The sequence below is a fragment of the Talpa europaea genome (assembly GCF_964194135.1).
Source record: "Talpa europaea genome assembly, contig: HAP1_SCAFFOLD_120, whole genome shotgun sequence".
NCBI classification, from domain to species: domain Eukaryota; kingdom Metazoa; phylum Chordata; class Mammalia; order Eulipotyphla; family Talpidae; genus Talpa; species Talpa europaea.
This window is the reverse complement of record NW_028167999.1, coordinates 1-16,563: the sequence shown is the minus strand read 5'-3', so window position 1 is coordinate 16,563 and position 16,563 is coordinate 1. Positions and strand designations below refer to the sequence as shown.

Below are 16,563 nucleotides of genomic sequence, written 5' to 3'. Positions count from 1 at the left end.
TGAACTGTGAGTATCAACAGGAGAACAGCTGAAGGATCCTCGGGTTTTTGAAGGTGAATCAAATGGCAGCATCCATCTCCCTCAGTGTATCATCTCTCCTGTCAAAGTAAACCTCGGTTTCTGAACAACGCGCCTGTCCGTGGGCCCGAGATCATTTCACTGTCTCAGCAGGTAGCCAGGGCTGCGGTGACCATGGGACACGGACAGGCTGAACACTCAAGAACCCGCTGCATCTGCAAATGAGCAGCCTGAGGCCGGAGGACACGGCTGTGTATTTCTGTGCGAGAGGCACAGTGAGGGGAGCGGGTGTGAGCCCAGACACAAACTCTGCAGGACGGGCAGCAGCAGGAGCACGTGCGAGGCGGCCCCCCCTGCCGTGGGCGAGGGTTTCTGTTCAGAATATTCTGGATTCTGGGCCTCGTGACGACTTTGCGATGGGGACAATGTGGGTTATCGCTGTAGCTCTTCCTGCTTGGAGATGCACGAGGGAAATTTCCTGCCTGATGGCAGAGACATCGCGACACCGTGAGAGCCAGGGAGGGGTTCCCGACATGGGGTGTCTTCGGGCCGCACCTTCCCATCTGGTCGGTCCCAGGGCATCGCTGAAATCTGGACACTGACCCGTCCGTGGTGTCCTCAGGGCGGACACGCCCGGTGGCCAGTTCCAACCCTCCCGGCACACGGATTAGGATTTAACCCCATGTGGCCGGAGACTCGAGTCCGCGGCCCACCAGGTCTGGAGAAGCAGCTCCGAGGAGAAAAGGGCCAGGACAGGCTGAGGGCCGGGTGGAGAGGGCCCGGGCGGAGCCGCGGCTGGATGCCCGCACATGCATGTGTGGCCCCTGCCAGGCTGAAGCTGGGTCCTGGGCCCAAGGGTGTCCCTGGAGCCAGGGCAGGGCAGTGTCCCGCACAGGCCGCAGGAGAGGGTGAAGGGCCTGCTCCTTCCCTGCCCTGCTCAGGGGCCACAGACCTGGCGGGTGGCTTGGCGCCAGGTGGCCTAAGGCTCGAGGGCACTGTCCAGTGTCCCCAGGCTGGGGACAGGAGTCCGCTGCATCCAGGGGGAGCAGTGGACAGGAGCCGCACCTTCCTCCAACCCCCGACTCAGGGACCAGCCACTCATACCACTTTCCCCGGACGGGTCCCTCGGGCGGGCCTGTGGGCTCCTGTCAGGAGCAGTGGGCAGCCCGGCCCGCCGCTCCCTGCTCTGGCCCCGCCCCTGCGTGTCGGGGCGCCCGGCGGCCTCCAGGACCCGCTCTCGTCCCTGAGCAGCCCCCTCCGTCTGCGGTGAGGCGGGGCTTGGGGGTGCGCGCCTCCTGCCCCGGGGAGACGGGTGGGGTGGGCCTCCTCAGGCTGCGGGTTCCAGGCTGTGTTTGCGGGAGCCATGGACACCCTGAGCCCGGCAGCCGCCCAGAGGCCTGGCCGGTGCGGCTGCTACAAGGGCGAGGCCCGGGCTGGGGCCGCGGTAGGGACGCGCCATCCTGTGCCTGGGTGGGGCCTGTCGCTTGCCCTGCGGCCCCGGGAGGGGTCCAGGGTGCAGGGAGCGGGAGACGGGACCCGGTGGGGCTGGGGCTCTGGGGGGAACTGCCAGCCAGCCCGGGCCCTGGTCAGGTGGCAGCGAGGGGCGAGCGGAGCTGTGCGAGTGGACGAGGCTTGACCCTCAGTCCCTGCAGGCGTCGTGGGCCACGCCAGCTCCTGGGGTGTCCGCTGCATTGGGGGCTGACTCGAGGTCTCCACAGGCCGCTCGTTGGTTTCTGAGATACCAGCACCTTCCGTGTGGACAGTGGCGGCCACGGGGGCCGACCGGGGGTCTCTCCACAGTCCGCAGGCCCCTGCTGGCTGCCCGGCCGGAGAGTGTCCCAGAGAGGAGGCGCCACGGTCACAGGCGCAGTCGGGCCAGGAGGAGCCGCAGAGGACCCGGGCCCAGCGCTTGCTGTCGAGGTGCCCGCACGCTGGCCGCCACGTGCAGACACTAACCGTCAACAGCAAGCTCTGGGCGAATGCGACGTGGTGGTCACCGAGCAATGATGAGCTCGCGGTGACGTCAGAGCCGGGAGCCCCAGCTGCGTCCGCGGGAAGCGCACGGAGGAGCAGCCACGGAGACGCCCCGACCGGTGGCTCTGCGCACCCAGAGCCCTGCTCTCCCCAAGGTGCTGGGGGCCGTCAGGCAGGGCCAGGGACAGGCCTCATCTGCCCCTGGACACAGGTGGCACCGACTGCACAGGAGCTGTGTCCTCCAGGGCCCCCACCCTGGACCAGGCCAGCCCGCGGGGGGTGGGGGTGGGGGCCTAGCTCTCCCCACTGACCTCTCCTGCCAGCACAGGCGGGCCAGGCACTGTCCCATGACCCCTGTACCCCAAGAGTGGGCTCTGCGGGGGACGGCTTCCCCTCTGAAGCCCCCCCTGCTCTGGGCACACTGGGCTGGTGCGGTGGTTAGTGGGGTCTCTATTACAAATGGGGGTTCAGCACAGTGTCTGCAGCGGCTTCACACACAAGCACGCATGACCACTAACATGTGCTCACAGGCTGTGATGTGTGAGGACAGGGCTGGGCCTGCACCGTCCAGGAGGAGCTGCCTCTGCCCTCCCACTTGTAGGGACGGGCTCCCCATGCAAATGCTCTCGGCTGGGCCAAATACCTCTGGGCTGGGTTCTGGCCACACAGGTCCGGTCCCGGGGAAGGCGGAGCCGCGTCCAGAGAAGATGAGCTGGTGGGGCCTGGTCCTCTGCCTGCTGGGGGCGTCCCCAGGTGAGGGGCTCAGGGGCCAGGCCTGGGTGTGTGTGGGGGGCTGTGAGTGCAGGTGACTGACGGGGGATCCCATGTCCCCAGGTGTCCTGTCCCAGGTGCAGCTGCAGGAGTCGGGGCCCGGGCTACTGACGCCCCCGCAGACCCTGACGCTGACCTGCTCCTTCTCGGGGTTCTCCCTGGCCAGCTCCAACGCGGGTGTGGGCTGGGTGCGGCGCCGCCCGGGGCAGGCGCTGGAGTGGGTGGCCACTGTCTGGTGGGACGGTGATAAGTATTACAACCCATCGCTGCGGAGCCGGCCGGCCGTCTCCAAGGACACCTCCCGAAGCCAGGTGACCCTGACCGTGGCCGGCACGGAGCCCGCAGACACGGCCACCTACCACTGCGTGCGGGTGACACGGAGACACAGCCTGGGGGGCCCCAGTGCAGGAACCGTGCTGGGGGAAGAGCTGCGCTTCCCTCCTGCTCTCCAGGACCCACGGGGAGGCGGGGCCTGGCCTGGAGTCTGGGGAGCCCAGAGCACAGCCTCCCTTCCTCCCTCCGGGTGGCCCTCAGCCCCGGGGAAACTCAGGCCAGCAGCGACGCCTCGGGGAGGGGACCCCAGTCCTGCGGGAGACCCCTCTGACCAGCGGAGGGTGAGGAGGGGCGGCCACGGGGAGGACTGCGCTGGTTGGTGAAGCCCGTGCCCAGGGTCTGGCCATCCTCAAATGGGTGGCTCTGTCCACCTGACACTGAGGGCCAGTGTCGGTGAGCTGACAGCCGTGGAGGGGGTGGGCCCAGGGCGTGTCCGGGAAACGTCCTGCCGGGAGGGATGTCTCTTCCTGGTAGATCAGTGTCCACCCGGCCACGGACCCCGGCTGTGGTGGGCACCGGGGCTGCAGGGAGAGGCCGCGCTGACAGGTCCACGGTCTTCCTTCCTGCCGAGGACAAGGACTCTGCGTGCGGGTCCGGGGGAGCAAGTCGGGGCCAGGCCCTGGGGGTGCCGGTAAGGGCTGGGCAGCACGCCAGGTGGCGGGGTGCAGGGTCCACGGTGGAGGTGTGCACGGGCGGTGCTGGGCTCATCCCCCAGAGACCGGACCAGTGTCCAGGGTCCCCTGCACGTGGGCCAGAAACCAGAGGGCGGGGTGAGTGGGCAGTGGGTGGGCGAGCCTCGGGCAGCTGCCGGGCGGGGGTTCTCCAGAGGCACGGGGTGAAGGCAGACTCCCCAGACCAGCCTGTCGGGGAGAATTCCCCCCGTAAAGCTGCCCAGTAGGGGGACAAACAGCCCAAACAAGGAGCAGAACAAACTGAAGATTGACTTTAATTCAATCTGAATGAAACCGGGAGCTGAAGCCAAAGATGGTTGCAGGGTCCCTGGGGGGTGCTGGACAGGACAGGGTGCCAGGGTGGGGTGGAGCGAAGTACGGCCGCAGGGGACACTGGCGAGAAATGTAGGGGACAGCGGGAGCCGCCGTCGGGGCTGAGTCTCCTGGATTCCGCGTTTCCGGATCTTCAGCGACTCCGGAGTCAGGATTCCGGCCCCGCCACGGGCTCTCCCCAAGGCTGGGGGCTCTGGGGATGGGGGAGGCCTCCAGCCGCCAGCCCCCCAGAGGGAGCGTTCACAGGCTGGGCTGCAGCCCGAGACTGGGGCGGCCCCTGGTTTCGCTGCTGCCTCAGCCTGGCGGGGGAGGGAGACGTGGGGGTGTTGTGAGCCCTGAGTGTGGCCGCTGCCTGGAGGCTCGGCTGCTGCAGCTGCTGTTTTGAGGGTCGCTTCTGGGGCTGCACGGGCGTCCTGGCAGCTGCGGGAGGGTCTCCTGTCGTGTCTCCTGCTGTCCCTGAGGTGGACCTGGCCGAGAGCCGGCGCCGCCTGCATTCGTGGTCAGGACTTCAAAACGCTGGACACGGCTTCGGGTGACGTGAACGGCACGTTTGGCCTCAAAACTCTTTATTTTTCCCTGGTTTGATAAATAAATCCCACTGTTGTTGTTCTCTGAGCCCGAGTGGCCATGCAGTTGTGCACACAGGCGAGGACCCCAGACACTGACCAGTGAGCTATTTGGAGGCCGCCCTCGGCCAGTCGTAGTGCCCACGCGGCCTCTATCATTGTTACACACCGAGACGGGCGCCAGGACCCCTGATAACAAGGAAAGGAGGTACATGGTGACCGGCGGTGCGCGGCTTGACGCGGCGCATCCGGGTCCCTGGGGAAGGGGTCAGGGGGGCACTGGACTCAGCACACCTGGGAGAAGGGCCAGGATGGCAGCAGGACACCGGGGCGGTGAGGGTGGGGACCTGGGAACACCGGTCCTGATGGGGCATGGCCAGGCGGTCACACCTTCTTCCTGCTGAGACCCCTACACTTCCAGTGTCCACCTGAACCTGCTGTGTCCTTCACCACAGATTTCTCCAACCCTGGTAGTGACCAGTGTCCTTGGGGACGGAGATGATGGACGGTGCTGCCCCAACAGTGGACAGGGCTCAGCACAGGAGGAAATAGGCTATTAGCCTAGAAGCTTGGGGGACAGACCATGGGCAACAGAAACAGCCTATCTAGATGGCCAGGAAGGGGACGGAGGACACCTCTGCTGATGGACGAGAGGGTCCATTACCTAGTGGTCGTGCTGCCTGAGGACCCACACTCTGGACACCGCCCACTCAGGGCAGTCACCCTGGACAGAGGATTGAAATGGGCATGACCACATACCTCCATGCTGTCACGTGTCCTGACGCTGCTAATGTGCACACCTGCCCACAGGTGAGATGCTGACGACACAGACGTCCGTCCTCTCATGTTCGGGGACCACACACTGCTCTCAGCACAGGCTGACCAACCTCCACTCACCCCACCATTGCTCTCCTCTGAGAGGCTCCCACTCCCCACATTCCTGGGGAGCCCCAAGGAGGAGGTGACTCTGTCTGTGCACAGGTGAGACCTCCCCAGGGACGAGACCCTCACCTGTCCAGGAGTCTGTTACTTACTATTACTGGGGGGACCCGGGGAGGGGTGGGTGTGGCCCAGACACAGACCCTGCAGGACAGGAGGGGGCAGCACCCAGGCCCACCACCAGGGGGCGCTCCGAGCTCACAGCCCTGGACTCAGCTCATGGCTGTGGGGGGACATGGACAGGGACAGGACCTCACCCTCCAGGTGCCGTCCAGTCTGCCCTCTGCCCTCTCCTAATGGGTGTCCATCCCCACTGTCCTGGGTCCAGCCTTGGGTCACTCCCTCATTGCAATCTGTTGAATAACGTCTGTTCCTTTGAAATGTGTCAGAACAACTGATTGTTCTGGTCTCAGACCCAGTGGGATCAGATCACCGTGGTGTCCACACCCCTGTCACCAGGTGCCAGAGGCCCCCCAGAAGGCTGGTGGTGACCTCTGACTGAGGGTCCTGGATCCAGGATCATGGAGCTGAGCCCTGACCCTGTGTGTGGACGGGCCCCTGGCAGCTGGCGAGGACGGGGGTCGGAGGACTCTGCGTGTGTCTCTGTCCTGGGCGGACCCAACTCCCTGTCTGAAAGGCCCCTGGTCAGCACTGGGGGTCCCGGGTCTCCTGGCCTGACCTCTGGTGTCTGTGACGGGGGCAGCCGCCACGAGAGCTCTCGGGTGGACCCTTCTCTGCAGAGTCTCCCGGGTCCAGGACTGTTGCTGCTCAGTGTCGTGTGTGTTTCTCGCTGAACCTCACGAAACTTTGCTCCTGTCCCGTGGAGAAGGACACTGTGTTTCAGGAACGGGGGACAGTGCAGACTTTGGGGTCCGGTGCCCACGGACGCTGTTCCCTCTTCCATGCTGACTCAGGATGTTTCCAGCTCTGTGTCTCCCGGGGAGGCCTTTATTTTCTCTTTCTCTCAGGAGGGTTTGGCCTCTTCCAAGCCTCCTCTGCCCCTGTGAAGTGACAATTGTCTTTCTGTGTCATGTTGAGGGGCCACTGTGCCCTCACAGAGACTGCAGTGGGCCCCGGAGCGCACGGGGGCCGGGGCCCTGTCCACGCGGTCAGTGCTCGTCGCAGGGCCCAGGACTCCCCAGGCCTCGTCTCTTACATCCTCACGACAGAGTCTCCTTGTGTGGGTCCTGCCCCCCCATGTCACCGGGGGTCTCCTTGTTCTGGGGTGACGGCAGGTGGGGTGTTCTCCGCCCTCCCTGTCTCCTGACAGGTGCCCGCGAGCAGAATTCCCCGTGTTCTGTGTGTTCCTCCTTCTCCTGCCCCACGAGGATGTCACTGTGATGCTCGAAAACCAGCCCCAACCCAGAGAGGAAGGAGGAGCCTCGCCTGAGAGACCCCAGATGTGCTCATCATAATCCTAACCACCCAACCCATGTTGGTCCAGAGACGCCCAGCAAGGCCAAAGGAAGCGTCACCCCAAGTCCAGGGGAAGCACCTCTGCCCCCTGACAGTCCCTGACCCCTCCCCCTTCATTACCCGCCCACATCACAGCTGACCATGGGATCCCCACTGCATGAGGCTCTGTCCTTCCTGCTCCCCAGTCCTTCCTGAGCCTCATCCCCCTGTACGGCAGCCTGAGTCCCCGAGACCTTCCCAGTCCTGTCAGCAGCCTGGACCCCTCTGACCCGCCTCCCGCAGCAGCACAGCGTCCTGACCCAGCTCTTTGCTCAGCAGCTCCTGGCAGGTCTGCAGCCAGGAGTGACCTCCCCTGGGGGCCAGGAGGGGCAGCTCCCCCCGCAATGGGAGACCCCAGGGCAGGGGCAGGGGCAGGACGGGCACCTCGTGACACTGGGCAAACAGCATCGGGTGGGGTCAGCGCATTTCAAGGTGAAGACACTCAGCACCTCCGAGCAGAAGGACGTCCCCTCCCTGGAGTCAGGGCACCTGGGCGTGTCCAGTCCTGGCCTCGTCTCAGGAGAAAGCGCCGTCCTGTCCTGTGACCTCAGGGCAGCGAGGGGCTGGCTCCATGTCACCCACAGGGAACCGGGGACCTGCCCAGGAAATTAGGGGTGAAGAGGAGCAACAGGCGTCCCCATGATAGGGACACACAACAGCTGCTGACGACAAAGGCTCGGAGTGAGCACCCCGAGGTCTCCCTGGAGCGGCTGGTCGCTGACTCGGTCATTCAGGTGCAGACTCGGGGTCCCCGAGGTCACGAGCTGTTTCTAGGATGAACCTCAGCGCCTGAGAGACGCCAGCAACCGCCTCTGACAGCAGCAGCACAAGTGACAGTAACAGATGGAATAAAACTGACTATGTGGAGTGATGCCCACACGCAAGGGTGGAAGGACTGAAGGATGTGACCCCGGGATGCTCCCCCGGGGGATGGTTTAATGCTCAGACAACGACACCCGCAGCTTCTCCTCTGGGGATGGAGATAAACTCACTCCAGAGCCCCATGGAGAGACCAGGGCCGGGTCAGCACACCCTGAGGGACGAGGCGGGAGCCTGGCCCTGCCCCGCTCAGCCTCTGCCCAGCTCTGGGAGGAGGACCCCAGGGGCTGCGGACAGAGCAGGCCACGAGGACCAGGGACAGAGACAAGCCCAGGACAGACCCACGGACACGCCATCAGCTGTCGGGAGCTGCTGCCCTGCAGGGAGCTGGAGTGGTTGGAGCCCCTGTTGACTCTGCACAGGGAGTCCAGGACAGCAGAGGTTCTGCAAACAGAACTTCTTCCCAGAACCGACTCCTGCTCCCTGAGGACGTGCTGCTTCTGCGCATGTCCCCGCTCAGCAGGGCAGCTTGTCCTCAGCAGAAACGTGTTCATCTGTGTCAGCAAAGACACAATCGTGTGCCATGTTCTTCCCTTTGGTCCTGTCCTCCATAAAAGCCTGGGCTGGGAGAGTGCGGGGCAGAGCTGCTCTCGATGCGCCCCCAGCCGCCCCTACTGCAGATTCATTGACACCCCAAGTCTCCGCTCATGGCAGGGAACTCCATGGGCCGTCCCGTCGCGGCAGTGCCGTCCGATCGGGGTCAGGAACCCTGGAACCTCAGGGAAGGAGCGTGTGGCGAGTGTGTTCTCTGGCTCACTCGATGGTCCTGGGCCGCGGCTGACTGGACGGACGATCTAAGGTTGGGGACAGAAGGGGGGAATGCAGCTCGTCAGCGTTTATGACCCTTTGAAAATGCCCGTGAGAGCAGCGTGGAGCCCCGTCTCCACCACAGCTTACAGGAGCTGCTCCATTGGGCCCTTCAGGCCTCGCCGCGGTGCCCGGATGACGGTGTTTGGGTGCAGACACGGGGGCGAGTCGGGGCGACTGGGGAAAGGCATCCTGCACAAGGCGTGAAGGTCCCTGCCGGGGTTTCCTCAGTCGGGCTTTGGCACGAGCGGCCTGGGACCTTCTCAGGAAAGTTGAAAACCGGAAATGAACCATAACCAGGAGGTTCCCGGCTCTTCTCGGCCTCCGATTCCTTCCGTGCCGCTCAGCGCGGGGAGAGTGGCTCTGACAGCGAAGCCCGAGAGACGAGCGTCCCAGAATCATCCTCTGCAGAAGGAGCCAGTGGCTGGGGTGACGCCCTCAGCCAAAGCGGTGACAGAACCAAAGACAGTTTTTGCGGAGGACCCAGACACGGCCTCTGGCCGACGACGTCTCCGGTGTGAAACACGAAGGACAGGGAGGGCGAGCTGACCACAGGCGCAGCCCCGGGTCGCTGTGGCCGCCCGAGAGCCTGACTGTGGCCACCCACGTCCTCACAGCGGGTCAGGAGGCGGCAAAGGGAAGGCCCCGAAGGCCGGGCAACGGCGGAGGCTCTGGTGGCCGCGCTCGGAGCCTCAGGGGTGGCCTCCCGCGAGGAGCCCGCGGGGCCTCAGGGCGTGAACACAGAGCGTGCCCGGCCCAGGGATCGGCCTCCAGGCAGCTGGCGGCAGCCTCTGGGCCCGGCCGCGTGTGTCGGGGAAGCCGCGGGGGAAGGGCCTGTCCTCAGCTGCCGAACCCGGGCGGCCGCTCCGCATGCAGACAGGGCCAGAGGCGCCGATCTCCCCTGCCCTCTGGATGTCGTCACTGGCGCCCGAGGTCCTCCTGGAGGTGAAGGGCCGTCCAGTGGACGTGCTGCTGGACACGGGGGGCCAGGCGCTCTGTCCTCCCATCTGTCCCTGACCGTTAACATCGAACGGGGTGGCAGTTAGGGGTCGCCAAGAAAACCATGACTAGATCCGGGTCTCCTGGGTCAGCTCATCCACAGCTGGACAGAACGATCGGCAAACGCGCCCCTGACGATGTTGATTCCATCGGCATCAGGCCCCCAAGTCCATCCGATTCTCCTGAAGGGCCCGGCTCGTCCTTAAAAACGGCTGAGAGTGTCCATTAGAGAGCGGGAGAGCCAGGGCCGCACCCGGGGGCACAGCTGCAGACACGCTCGCCCCTGCGCGGCGGGGTCTCCTGGCCGCAGTGAGGTCATGGGCGCCCCGCGAGGACGCGGGCCAGGGGGCTGTTCTGTGTTGGGGGCTCCCCTCCAGCCGCAGGGCCTGGGCACGGGCTGCGTGAACTGTGAGTATCAACAGGAGAAGAGCTGACGGATCCTCGGGTTTTTGAAGGTGAATCACGCTCTGGACAACTGTGGGCGAAGTCCCAGGAGCAGGCGGGGCCGGAGGGGGGACCACAGGCCTGTCCTGCTGGCCTGGAGGACAGAGGGCAGGGCCTCCGCCCACCCCGTCCGCATCCCAGGCGGAGCCTGTCCCTGAGCCGGGCCGTGAGGGCCAGACCGAGGCCGAGGGACCCGCGGCCTCCCCACGCGCTGGGACGGGCGCCCGCTGCGAACCCTACCTGGTCACTCCCTGGGCTGGGCCCCGGGCTCTGGTCACTCAGGTCAGGTCTCGGGCAGAGCCGCGTCCAGAGAGGAGGAGCTCGTGGGTCTGGGCCTCTGCCCGCGGGGCTCCCCGGAAGGGTCAGGGCTGACCTGGAGGTGGGGATGAGCACTGGGGCCTGACAGGTGATGCCCCTTGTCCCAGGTGTCCTGTCCCCGGTTCTGAAAATGCTCTGCTCCGCTTCTCTGCACCCGCGTGAACTGAGACCAACGACATCTGTCTCTTCTTCATCATTTCCCTGACATTCCCCTCAGGTTCCTCCATGTTGCCACACGTGCAGGATCCGTCCTTTGCTACAGCTGAGCTGTCAGCACTTGTCCACACACACCTCAGTCCAGATCCATCCCCTGCCCTCGGTTCCACATCCCGGCTGTGCCAACAGGGTGGCATCAGCACAGGAGGGAAAAGGCACCAACACTTGCATTGCCCTAGTGGATATATTGAGGACGGGGCTCCCACGACAAGAAAATGAACATGAACAGACGGGCTACATCAAATTAAAATTCTTCTAAAATGAAAGAAAATGTTGGAAAAACAGGAGACGGGAACTGAATGGGAGAAATTATGTGACAGGACACGTCTGACAAAGGGCAGATCCAAAAAATACAAAGGTCTCAGGCAGGAAGACCCCACAGAGCATTTTGACCAACAGCACCTGGGCCTGCGTCCAGCAAGTAACAGGGGCTCAGGGTCACCAGCTCTGGCCCTTAACGAGGGACCTGCTCATCGTGTGTCTTGACCCCACGTCCCAGGACCCTCCCTGGCTCCTCTGCCCAGACCCAGCCAGAGCTGCTATATAGCAGGACACATGCAAATAGGGCGTCCCCTGCTGCTGAAAACCAGCCCGGCCCGCCCTGCAGCCCGCACAGGAGCCCAGCCCGCACCCAGGGACCACTCGGGTCAGCACGGAGGCGGACACTCGCCATGGAGCGTGGGCTGAGCTGGCTGCTGCTCGTGGCTCTTCTCGGGGGTGATTCCTGGGGCAGGATCCCTGAGGAGGGGGGGACAAGAGGGGGAAACAGTGGGCGAGAGCCATGTCCTGACGGGCTGTGTCTGTGTTTGCAGGTGTCCAGGGTGAGGAGCAGCTGGTGGAGTCTGGGGGAGACTTGGTGCCACCTGGGGGGTCCTTGAGACTCTCCTGTGCAGCCTCCGGATTCACCTTCAGTAGTTATGGCATGCACTGTGTCCGCCAGGGTCCAGGGAAGGGGCTGCAGTGGGTCGCAGCCATTAGTAGTAATGGTGGTAGCACATGGTACGCAGACTCCGTGAAGGGCCGATTCACCGTCTCCAGAGACAACGCCAAGAACTCGCTGTATCTGCAAATGAGCAGCCTGAGGCCCGAGGACACGGCTGTGTATTTCTGTGCGAGAGACACAGTGAGGGGAGCGGGTGTGAGCCCAGACACAAACCCTGCAGGACGGGGGGCGGGGCTGGGGGTCCACTGGGGCGTGTCAGGACCCCAGGGGCCCAGGGACACCGGGAGGCCCAGGAGGCTCAGAGCTCAGAGCACAGCCCGGGAGCAGGTGCAGGGGTGGGGGGCAGGGGCTTCCTGTCTGGGGTTCCCTCTGCAAGACCCCAGCTCCCCAGGGCACCATTGCTCTCCTCTGAGAGGCTCCCATTCACCACATCTTGGGGAGCCCCAAGGAGGAGGTAACTTGTGTGTGCACAGGTGAGACCTCCCGAGGGATGAGATCCTCACCTGTGCAAGTGTCTGTTACTTACTATACTGGGGGGACCCGGGGAGGGGGTGGTCCAGGCCCAGACACAGACCCTGCATGCCAGGAGGGGGCAGCACCCAGGCCCACCAGCAGGGGGCGCTCCGAGCTCACAGCCCTGGACTCAGCTCATGGCTGAGGGAGGACATGCATGGACAGGGACAGGACCTCCACCCTGGACCTGCCATCCAGGCCGACCCTTACACTGTCTTGGTGGGTGTCCATCCCTCTGTCCTCCTCGGGTCCAGCCGGGGTCTCTCCACCCCGGTGTAATCTGTTGAATAACGTCTGTGCCTTTGAAATTTGTCAGAACAACTGATTGTCTGCTCTGGTCTGAGACCCAGTGGGATCAGATCACCGTGGTGTCCACACCCCTGTCACAGGGTCCAAGGGGCCCTCAGAAGGCCGGTGGGGACTCCTGACCAAGTGTCATGGATCCAGGCCCCAGGAGCGGACCCTGACCCCGTGTGAGGACGGTACCCTGGCAGCTGGCAGGGACGTGGGTCTGAGGACTCTGCGTGTGTCTCTGTCCTTGCCGGACCTGACTCCCTGTCTGAAAGGCCCCTGGTCAGCACTGGGGGTCCCGGGTCTCCCGGCCTGACCTCTGGTGTCTGTGACGGGGGCACCCGCCACGAGAGCTCTCGGGTGGACCCTTCTCTGCAGAGTCTCTCGGGTTCCCAGGACTGTTGCTGCTCTGTGTCTTGTGTGTTTTAGATAAACTTTTTTCAAACTTTGTTTTATTTCTGTGAGAATCTGTTGTATTTCACGGGGACCCATGATTCTGTGGATTTTCTGGTCACGTCCAGGAACAAGCTCCCTCCTCCAGGGCCTCCCGGGTGGCACAGTGGGTTGAACACCGGGCAGTGGAGCTGTCCGCAGCCTCTGCAGGGGGAGTTCGATTCCCTGCCGGCCTGGGAGATCCCCACATGGGGTGGCGGACTCTCCTGTCCCGCCCGCTCCTCCCCTCTGCTGTGCTTTCGGTCCCTCTGCCTGTTCTGCTCCCGCCCTCTCTCTGGTGAATCCTCTCACCCTCCTGTGCCTCTGGCCTGTACCCCAGTTCTTGTATAAAAATAAATAATATTTTAACAAAAAGTTTAAAATAAAAAATCTCCCTCCACCAGCTGAGTGTGGAATGTCCAGCTCTTTCAACCCCAGGTGAAGCCTTTAGTGTCTTCTCTCCTCTCAAGATTCTTTTCTCTCCTCTTGGCCTTTGTAGATCCATGTGCATTTTCATAAAGATGTATTTATTTATGCATGGAAGATCTGGGGCACAGGCCAGAGATGCAGGGGGTGAGAGGATCCATCAGAGTCAGAGTGGGGAACTGAACAGGCAGACTCAGTGAGAGACACTGCTGAGGGGAGCCGTGGGGAGACAGGAGGGGTCTGCTGCGCCATGTGGGCTGCGCCCTGGAGGCCGGGATCAAACTCGTGCTACAGAGGCTACAGATTCCTACACAGTGCCCTTGTGCACAGAGGCCCTCCCTGGACACTGGATAACTGCTCTGTGCCCTGTCCACGGTGCTCTGTGTTCTCGGACATGGCCGGAACACTCAGGGGCGCCGCGTGGCCATAATAATAACACGAATCTGCCCCCGCACCAGCCCACAAGCGCGTCCATGTCTCTCTGTCCTGTGCGTGTCTGTGCGTGACGGGCTGATGTGGTCACGGCACTGTCCTCCCCGCCTGGCCCCTCTGGCTCCCGGGAATCTCCTCGCCCCGGGGTGGTGCCTCTGGGAGCTGCGCTCACTCTGCATCCTGCCTCCGCGGGGCCCTTCAGGATCTGACCGTCGCCTCTCGGGGATCTTTTGCTCTCCCTGCGCGGAGGATCGTGTCCGCTGGACACCGACAGACCCGCTTCTTCTGCCCCAGTTTCCTGAAGGGCAGGGGAGAGAGGACGTCCCTGTCTCGCTCCCGACCTCCCAGGAAGGGCCTCGGCGTGTCGCCCTGAGCATCCCACAGGCGGCGGCTGGTCACGGATGCTCTCACCGTGTGAAGGTCTGTTCCTCCCCCGAGGGCGTCCAGGGCCTGCACCACCCATGGGGGTTGGACTGTGTCGAGCGCTTTCCAGCGTCTGTTGATGTGATCCTGGGGTTCCGTGTTCCTCTTTGTGGCCGTGTTGGATACACTGATGCTCTCTCGGCTGTGGAACCAGCCCCGTGCCCAGGAGGAGTCCCTGTGATCCTGGGGGACGGTCCCTGGGACGCAGGTCGGGTCCTGCTGGCGAGGACATTGGGAGGATGTTCCATCAGTGATCACGAGGGCTCTGGGCCTGTGATGTTCTCTTTTTTGTGTTGTCTGTGTCCAGTGTGGACCCCCGTGGCCTTTTCTTTCTGAGTAGCTTCGGGTGGGGCGTCCGGGACGGAGCTGAGTGACCCCCGTGACCGTGACGTCCGTGTCTTATTCCTGAGCTTCACGTGACTGTCTCAGCTTTTCCCTCTTGCTGTGACGGTGGCTGTGGGGTGGCAGGTGCGGAGCTCACTCCACCTCTGCACGTCATTCATTCCCACTTTGGAGGAAAATGCTCTGATCTTCGTGACCATCACCGAGACTTTCTGGTTGTCTCTGAGCCTCGTCTCTGCCCTTGCGCTTGAACCTGCCCCGGGAGGGTCTGGGGAGCTGGAATCAGGAGGACGGTGGAGACGGGGCTTCCGTGTCAGGACACACGGATGGTGTCACCAGGTCCCGTTCCTCCGGGGACGAGGTTTCTCTCTCCACCACGCAGCCCAGACTCGCTCTCCTGCTGGAGAGACACGTGCAGGGACGAGAGGCTCAGGGGTGACTAATCCCTCCCGGATCCCCACTCAGACGACCCTGACTGGGAGACCAGGTTCCAGGAGCACAGCCCCCCCGCCTCGTGCAGAGCAGTTCATTCCCTTCATCTCTCTCCCTCGCCCCAAGGCCAGCCTGACTGGACACCCAGGGACAGGACCCCAAGCAGAGCTCATCCCCGGTCACACCCTCCAAATCCTTCTCAGCCTCACCGAGTCCCTCCCAGGCCCTGAACAGAGGCCTCAGCAGGAAGTGAGTTGTGACTCGTGTTTTTCCTCCACACGTGATAAGTTGAGGCAACAATTAAATATAGTAAATGCAAGTTACCCTTGTCAAGGGCCTAAAACATTTCATTTCCCCAAATTGTGTGTCCTCAATTCTCCTCAGTTACATCTGAGGATCCCCCAGGAAGATGGGCCCAGCTGAGGGTCCCTCCCCCACAGAGCTCATCATGGGTCACCTCCTAAATTTCCTTCTCACCCTCACTGAGCGCCGGGGTCCAGCTCCCGTGAACGGGGTTGAGAGAGGAATGCTATTGAGCCAGGGACATTAGCAAGAAATGACAGACACAAACTAGAGTTTAAGCGAGAGCAGGGGCGCAGGGCCTCTCATCCGTGCTCATGCTTCCCGAGTGCCCAGTGCAAGTCGTGTTTATTGACACAAGAAGCTGCCCCTCAGGTTGGTGCCTAGACTGTGACACTCTCTGAGCTGTTGGCCTTGTGCAGGCACACGTTCCCCGCCAAGGTCCTGCCCCCATCAGGTCATTCTGTTTCATTTGCTGATCTAGTTTGTCCCCAGACATAGATTCACAGACAGGAGAAAGATCACCCCGTTCTGTTCACTGGGCTGCCCTCCCACCCAGCTGATCGGATTTTTAGCCACGACCTTGATGCTTCCTTGTCTCAGCACTGCAGGCCTACGGGGCTCCAACATGAAAGAGCAACAAAAACAAACAAGGAAAAAGCAACTGAAAGGAAAGAGAGATCACTGCAGGAAGCAAAAGAAATTTCTCCCAAATGTAAATAACCTTAGAAATAAGAGAAGGTAATGCATCCACGAAGAAGACTGTTATTAGGAAATATTTAGTGTTTATGGAAACAATAAAGTGTTTTTGGAAATCCACACTGAAAGATCCAAATCAAGGTTAGAAGAAAAATCCCCTGAAAAGTAGAAAAAAATAAAATCTGGAAATTAAAATATTAAAAACTAGAGGAGGGCCTCCCCGGTGGCACAGTGGTTGAGCGCTGGGCTGTGAAGCTGCCCGCAGCCTCTGCAGCGCAGGTTTAATCCCCCGCCGCCAGGCGAGGGTCCCACATGGTGCACAGACCTCTCCTGCCTTGTCCCCTGCTCCCTCAGCAGTGTTCTTCATCATTCTGCGTGTTCTGTTCCCTGCTCTGGTTCTGGTGAATTCTCTCACCCTCTCACACTTCTGACTGTACCCAGTGCTTGTATAAATAAATAAATAAATCTTTAAAAAAAAAAAAAAAGAGCAGGTAAAAGGGGTTTACTAAATAGTGAGAGAGCGCTAGAGCTCTAGAGGTGTCTTGTCATTTATTAGGAGGGAGTCTTCCTAACAATAGAAATATAACCATTTATTTGGTCCTTTTGT

General features: G+C 62.4%; 1 gene segment (V, D, J or C); it reads left to right on the top strand.

Annotated features, from left to right (window-relative positions):
- Positions 1-1,381: 1,381 nt before the first annotated feature.
- On the top strand, positions 1,382-3,134 carry LOC311188026 (immunoglobulin heavy variable 2-5-like; the record flags this gene model as incomplete). The annotated part of the segment is given in 2 exons: positions 1,382-1,462; positions 2,841-3,134.
- Positions 3,135-16,563: the final 13,429 nt, after the last annotated feature.